Raw genomic sequence first — 8397 nt, 5'->3', positions numbered from 1 at the left:
ACCATCTTTTCTATGTATTGACAAGTCTCCAGGGCTGTCATTCCGTCATGGCAATGGGCTTTTCGTTTTCGACACGCGCTGTATGCGGTAGACCAATCCAGAGCCAATCTCTCTACGGACCAATCACAAAGGACCACGCCATCTGACCAATCACAACAGTGAGGGCTCATGGAAAGTAGGGGTTTAGAGAGACAGATTCTTTGTACTGCTTCGCACAAGTCGTTTACGAATCATTTAGAAATGAGGTAAAATTAAATCTATTTTTTGAGAAAACTAACGTGTTTTTTGACCTTGCATGCATTTAAACCTTTTTTAGGAGACTCATAAAACAATATTAGCAACCTTAAAAATGGCATAATAGGGGCACTTTAATATTCTGTCTATCATTCTAGGTATCGTTCTGTTGTTCTAGCTATTGTTCTATCATTCATCCATCGTCTGTTCATTCATTCATTCATTCATTCATTCATTCATCTGTTCTGTTGTTCATTCATTCATTCAATATCTCTCCTGTTGTTCTAGTTATAGTTCTGTTATTCATTCATTCACCCGTTCTGTTGGTCTAGCTATCGTTCTGTCATTGATTAATCAATTCATTCATTCATTATCACCTGTTCTGTTGTTCTAGCTAGCTATCATTCATTCATTCATTCATTATCACCTGTTCTGTTGTTCTAGCTATCGTTCATTCATTCATTCATTCATTATCACCTGTTCTGATGTTCTACAGTAGCTATTTTTCATTCATTCATTCATTCATTCATTCATGAGGCCTTCAACCTTCAAGCATAGCTTAGTATTAATACTGCTGTCATATAGTTGTAATGTTTGTTTTGTTGTCAGATCCACTTTTTGTACATTGTATTGGACAGTAATTTTTTTTTTGGAAGCATTAATATAAAATACAGGTACATTTATAAAATAATTTCAACTACAATCAGTGTTTTGTGTTTTGGGGGGTAAGTGGCTGTCTAATATGCAGGATAATGTACAGTCACCCCATCATTATCGCAACCCCCAAAGAAAGGTTGATCCAGATCACCCTGTCTGGGTTTATTTTAGGATAATGACTGACTCACTGTACATTACATATATTACATATTTTAGCCCCTTACATATATTAGATATGTCAGCAGTACTTGAAACAACTGTTATTTTACCAAGAAATGTGGCAAAGGTCTATATACTTAATGAAGGAGCACCAGACAGCGCATCAAGAAATTCAGCTTTAGTTGCGGTCAACAAAGGTCAAAATAAATGAGAAACATTGTGAAAAGATAAAATATCGCAATCATAGACAGGATGAGATTTCACAGAGGACCTCTGAGTCAGCTGAACATAATTTCTCCCATAATTGTAATACATTTTTGTGAATTCAATGTAATCTTACCTATAGAGCAAAAGTAGTTCCATCCAAATGGGCCTATAGACAGAATAGGAATATAATTATGTAGTGTTCCACTGACTGAGACATTTTCCTTCACAATTCAATATGTCATGACAAGTTGCAGATGTCAGGTGAAGTGCTGTACCAAATACTCCCACCATGCGGCAAAAGTAGTTCCATCCAAATGGGCCTATAGACAGAATAGGAATATAATTATGTAGTGTTCCACTGACTGAGACATTTTCTTTCACAATTCAATATGTCATGACAAGTTGCAGATGTCAGGTGAAGTGCTGTACCAAATACTCCCACCATGCAGCAAAATTAGGTGTGTACGCCCAGAAGTGCTGAGCTATTGCTTTTCGAAATTGATCTGTGCTAACTGGCCCGGCCTCTCCATCTCTGCCTGTCTTTCTTTCTCTCTCTCTTCTCTGTTCCAATCGAACCAGTAGTTCATCAGACGGTCCTGGTCCGCGCCTCGCCGCCGTGACATCACTGTTTCCGATTCTCAAGGCGTGTTTGAGTTGATGACTCTGTTTGTGCATTGTAGCATTTGTTTCTTTTTGTGTCAGGTAACACATTCAGCATCCACCTGGGAAGGACGACAGGCTTTAAGACAGCACGTGAATTCTAATGGCTTTATCGGTCCCCTGCAGCTGGCTTTGGCTTTTTCCACCGTATGGTCTCCTCCCACAGCACATTGCATATGCCTCTTCAATTGGGGTCATGGCTCAGGCTGATAGTGAACTGTATTCCTTCCTAACTGGAGGGCTCCCTGCACCGGCCGTCAATCTGGCAGCGCGTAGCAGATTGGCTGGTGGTCTTGCTGCGGCTCAGGATTCATTCCACTGGCTTATATTGTGTCATTCTATGAATTAACAATGAAGATTGATGACACTGCCACACAACAGTGACAATCAGTCCGGGCTTTAAATGTGACTCGGATTTCATATATTGCGCATATGCAGAGCGTGTGAGGTAATCGTGTGTGTAGGATATGTACTGTGGAGTTGAAGTTGGAAGCAAAATGCCTTAACCAAGTCATAGTTTAATCTTATCTAAGAATGATGTGCTATTCAATATCTTTTTTTTTTGTTTTTGTTTTTGCATGTCTCATTTTGGATTTGGAGAGGAGACAAGATAATATAATATAATATACACATAATATATAATACACACGTAATTTAATATTTATACAGTATGTGTGTTCTTATATGTTATACAAATAAATGATGGTTGAATTAAAAATGGTTGGGTAACACTTTACAATAAGGTTCCATTTGTTAACTATATTTAATGCATTAACTAACATTAACTAACAATGAGCAATACATGTGTTACAGTATTTATTAATCTTTGTTAATGTTAGTTAATAAAAATACATCTATTCATTGTTACTCCATGTTAGCTCAGGTCCATTAAATAACATTAATAGATACAACTTTTGATTTTAATTTTGGAATCAACATGAACTAAAATTAATAAATTCTTTAGAAGTATTTTCATTGTTAGTTTATGTAAACTAATGTAGTTAATTAATGTTAACAAATGGAACCTTATTGTAAAGTGTTACCAATTGTTTTCATCAGGTGTTACACATTTAATATTTTATATAATATATTATTTTCCAGAAAACATTTTAATAATTTATTTTGGCTTTAGTACAATCCAGTGATATATTTTTGTCTTTATATTATTATGTTGACTATTTTTCCACACACACAGTATAAAGAGGTCATTATACACAAAAATATATTTAGCTGCCTTTATATTTTAGGACCTGGGGCCGGTTGCATAAACTGCTTAGACTAGTCCAGCGGTGGCGAAATCCGGTCCTGGAGAGCCGCAGCCCTGCAGCATTCAGCTCCAACCCTAATTAAAACTCACCTGCCTGTAGCTTCCTAGAAACCATTCAGACCTTGATTAGCTTGTTCAGGTGTGTTTGATTAGGGTTGAAGCAAAACTCTGCAGGACTGCGGCTCTCCAGGACCGACGTTCGCCACCCCTGGACTAGTCTTAAAAGTTAGTCATCTAATTATTTTTCTTCAAGACTGCTCATAACTTTGTAAAGTCAGTTACATAAAAAGGTAGACTGGTCTAATTTTAATCTGAAAAGTAAGACTTGGTTAACTGCTACTGTAACTACAGTAGTTCTTAAGACTCAGTCTTAATATAGAGACTATTGGCACTTTTCCACTGCATGGTACGGCTCGGTACGGTTCACTTTTAGGGGGTTTTCCACTGGGTACAGTACCTGGTACCTGGTACTTTTTTTAGTACCACCTCGGTTGAGGTTCCAAGTGAACCGTACCGTTTACAAAACGTGATGTGTGAACTCTGCTGATCACGGATATGCCGGAGAGAATCATCCCTACCTGCGTCACTGAGCTTGCGACACAAACACAACAGAACCGCTAGATTTAAATCAGCACAGCCAAAGATGGATCGAACGCAACTGTTTTGAACGAGCGCACCTTTTTTTAACGACCAAAAAGTGGCTGTTTCGTTGTCTGTTGAGGAAGTACAGACGTTCCTCTCTCTCTTGATAGCAGAGATGAGCGGACCCAGCGAGAGCTTGATGGGGTGACGCGGAATGAAAAAGTTTTTCAGGAGCAGTATAGGCGGCGCAACTAACGACATGTGAATAATCCCGCCCACTCTAAAGCGATACTAAACTGCAGTGGAAATGCAAACCGAGCCGAGCCGTGCCGTGCCGTACTGAGCCGAGTCGTACCACGCAGTGGAAAAGCGCCAGATGTTAATGCAACTGGACTCTGGGTCCTTTGCAACATTTTAGTGTCAGTTTGAACACCTCTGATGTAGACCACTTGGTCACAGCTTTAATAGTATTTAATCAATTTTACGTGCTGCAAATGTATTTTATTTTGTTGCTTTATTTTTTCCGATGTCTGTGGAAGTGTGTATGTGTGTTGGAGGAAAAACCTTAATTGCCTGGTTAAAGTGAGATGTCAGTGTTTTTGACAACTGTGAATGAGGCAAAATCAAAACATGCCAGCCGTGAGGCAAAAACGTCTCTAGGTTACGTATGTAACCATGGTTCCCCGAGGGAACGAGACGCTGCATCGAGATTCGCTTTGGGAACGCCCTTGTGTGACCGCGTTCTGAAGCAGGTGTCAAATCCCTCCAATGGAGCAGCGAGACGTCACAAGCAGGGTGGTGTAAGCACCAGAAAGCATAAAAGCGCATCCGGCCGAGCGCCACCCAGCTTCGATGAAGTAGCGCCTGCAGGGATGCAGGGAGTATGGCAAAGAGACGCAGCGTCTTGTTCCCTCGGGGAACCATGGTTACATACGTAACCTAGAGACGTTCCCCTTCAGGAACTCGAGCTGCGTCGAGATTCGCTTTGGGAACGAGAATACCAACTGCGCTATACTACCAAGTTCCTGCCTGTGTGTGTATCTTATGAGCACATCACGAAGAGAGAACTTGGGAACCTGGGGTAGAGAGAGAGAGAGAGAGTCAGTCCCCAGTGCGGTTGTCTACATTGCTGAGTGGGAAGGTGGCACTGCGGGAGTACTGAGCACACAGTCAAATTGTGTCACTGTCTCACTCCTGCCTGGGGGAAAAGGACATGCTTTATGCCTTCAATCTCTTTAAACTCTTTTCACGTGAAATAATTTTCATTTGATGTATTTGATTGTGTGGGTTTTCTGCGAAACTTCTGAATAGAACTGCACCTCTGATCTTTTTGCAGTCAAATTATAACTTTTTTGGCAGGAAAAGGACTTTGAAAATGCCGTTTTTGGGAGGACAATTAGGGTTCTCCTTGGAGACCTGACAAAATGTGAAAGATTAAAGACAGTACCTCAGGATATGGTGGTTTATAAATGAAATGATCAGATGGAAGGCTTTCTTAAGTTAGTATTAATGAGAGTTTGTGATTCAGTGTAGAGTATGCTAACAAAAAAGTGCCCCAACATTATTTGAAGTATCTTGAAGTGCTGTCTAATAACCATAGTACATTAATATGGTAATCAGCAACATGTAGCATGGTATATGCAGTATCTATAGTTAGTACAGTTAGAGAATCTCATAAGAAACTATATTTTTTATTAAATTGTTGAAGCCTAAAATTTTTTTAACTTCAAAAGTTAGCATAAAAATGGCTAATCAGCCTGGCAAAAGTTTGGGATCAGTACAATTTTTATGTTTTTTATAGAAGTCTCTTATGCTTATCAAGGCTGCATTTATTTGATCAAAGCTTCAGTAAAAACAGTAATACTGTAAAATATTATTCCAATTTAAAATAACTGTTTTCTATTAGAATATACTTTAAAATATAATTTAATTCTGTGGTGCAAAGCTGAATTTTCATCAGCCATTACTCCAGTCTTCAGTGAGTGAGTGGGAGAGAAACCGAATAGTTATGGCTGCTATGTGATAAAATTAAGTAGATGTTAAATTTACAAAAAGCATCAAATAATCTACAGAATATCATAATACAATACATGCTCATTTGACAAATTGGTTGGCCAGATTCTGTATTTTTAGAGCAGTGACTTGGATTGGATAAAAGACTGTTTAGTTACTATGCGCATGTGGGTTTTAAGAGCTGTTATACTGTATAAACTTAGATATTCTAATTAATCGGTGATGTTGAATGTAAGAGTGCACTTACATAAGCCTGGCTCTCCAGTTAGTCTAGTTGCTTATTAAAACAGCTCACAGGTGGGAGCTGCAAGGAATCCTCAGGTGGCTGTGATGAAAGTGTTAAATGACTGGGTCATCATAAGGAACCGTTTTAATCCTCATCTGAAAAAGGGCAACATTAACATGCAGTGAGGTTACATTAACGCTCATCTTGTAAATGACATTTACTTTCTCATTTAGTGTAAAATTATGTGGCAATATTGTATAGAGGCATGTTTAGAATGCTAATGATTGTCAGATTCCTGTTAAGGACAAGTAACAAGTTAATTTAGATCCACTCATAATTCACAAAAAGGTGAAACTCTGGCGGGTACTTCATCTTTAAAAGCAGTGAGATTTGAGGTCGCATAAAGTTGAATGGCAGGCAGATAAAATATGCACAAAAATATCAGAGCTAGAAAATGTCATGCTGAAGCAGTGGAGAGAGAAAAAGATTAAGCAAGGACAATTTGAAAGCAAAAGCTAAATATAAACAGTAAGGAAATGAAATGAAATAATAAATTGTACTATTACTCAGCCTTGCTTATATGCCAGACTCTCTCTGCATGCTAAATTTAAAGTGCTTTTTCTCCAGCATTGATTGTGGAAGGTCATTTTGAGTTACAGAATACATATATTTGTGGTTATGTAACAGCTTCATGTAAGTGAAAGTTATAACAGACTTATGAAGTATTTGCATTGCTTGATGGCAGTACATGCCAGATTCTTTTCAGGGCGGTAATCCAATTTGCTTGTGCCAAGTATTTCAAAGGACAGTTCACCCAAAAATAAAAATCATGTCAGTGTTTACTCAGCCGCATGTTGTTCCAAAACCATACACTGCCATTTTTTTCTTGTGCAAAACAAAAGAAGAAATGGAGGAATATTTCCCTTTAAGCTTGGAAAACGGCACTATTTAAAAAAAAATAATTTTAATATTTTTTTCTGAAATACTTTTCAGATATTTATGTGAGGAATAGACTGAAATAAATCATTATATCTGAAATAAATATAGGCTATTTTCGTTGCAGTATTTTTTTAATTTTACAATTTATTAAATTTTTAGAGCTCTGTAGGATTAAAAAAATATATAAATATTGAATATTTGGAATTATGTTTTTTTGTTTTTCCTGCGGTGCAAAGCTGAATTTTCAGCAAACCGCCTCAGTTCAAGAGAAAAGGCAGCGTGAGGCGCACGTCACCTGATCGTCTCCTCCGCTTTAATAACAGTTTCAGCATGAAATAAACATGAATAAGCATCCAAAGGTATGTTAAAAGAATGAGTAAAGCTTACCAAATTCCGTATCCTGTTTCATGTAATCGCTCTATAAGTGTTTCAACTGACAAGAAGTCAATATAGCAGCTTGTAAACAAAAGAAGAGTCAGTGTCAAATAACGTCACCTCATTTACCTCAGAAACAAACATATCTGACCATAAACTCGTTAGTCAGCTAGAAAAATGAACTGTAGAGAGGAGCATTTTGCTAAATATATGTACCATATAACATATTCATTATAATTTTTTACTGTTATAAGTCACCATTTAAAAGTTTGTTTAAAAAAAACAAATTGGAGTAGAAATATAATTAGGTAATTGTAACTTTATTATTATAAAAAACTTAATTGAGTGTAATTTAATAATTTTTATATAAATCAGTTCATTTTAACCTTCAGCCTATTGTATACCAACAGACTCTCCTGTATATTTTACATTAGTTACATTTGTTTTAGTTGAGAAAATTTGGCATGTACTGTACCTGATATATATCTAGAATAATCGATGTTGAATCAAATCGAAAGCTTGAGAGTCAGAATCAAATCGAATCGTGAAATTTGTTTCAAAACGCAGCCCTAGTTTTCACTAGATTTTTGATCAAATAAATGAAGCCTTGGTAAGCACAAGAGACTTTAAAAAAACAAACATTAAAATACTTCCAAAATTATTATTATTCCAAACTTTTGACCGAAAATGTATGGTTTTAAAACAACATGCAAAGTAAAGAAAATATTAAAGGGGTCATATGATGCGATTTCAAGTTTTCCTTTCTCTTTGGAGTGTTACAAGCTGATTGTGCATAGATAAGATCCCTGAAGTTGCAAAGACTAAAGTCTCAAAACCAAAGAGATATTCTTTATCAAAGTTAAGACTCTTGCCACGCCCCCCTAAAACGGCTCGTTCTAACACGCCCCCACATATCTACCTCAAGCGAGCGAGAGAGAGAGAGAGAGCGCGCGAGAGAGAGAGAGCGAGATAGAGAGAGCGAGCACGAGCGAGCGAGAGAGAGAGAGAGAGAGCGCGAGCGAGCGAGAGAGAGCGAGAGAGAGAGAGAGAGAGAGAGAGAGAGAGAGAGGGGGGGGGG

This window comes from Sinocyclocheilus grahami, unplaced genomic scaffold, assembly GCF_001515645.1.
Source record: "Sinocyclocheilus grahami isolate Dianchi unplaced genomic scaffold, SAMN03320097.WGS_v1.1 scaffold79.1, whole genome shotgun sequence".
In the NCBI taxonomy this organism is placed as follows: Eukaryota; Metazoa; Chordata; class Actinopteri; order Cypriniformes; family Cyprinidae; genus Sinocyclocheilus; species Sinocyclocheilus grahami.
Note: the sequence above shows the minus strand (reverse complement) of the source record.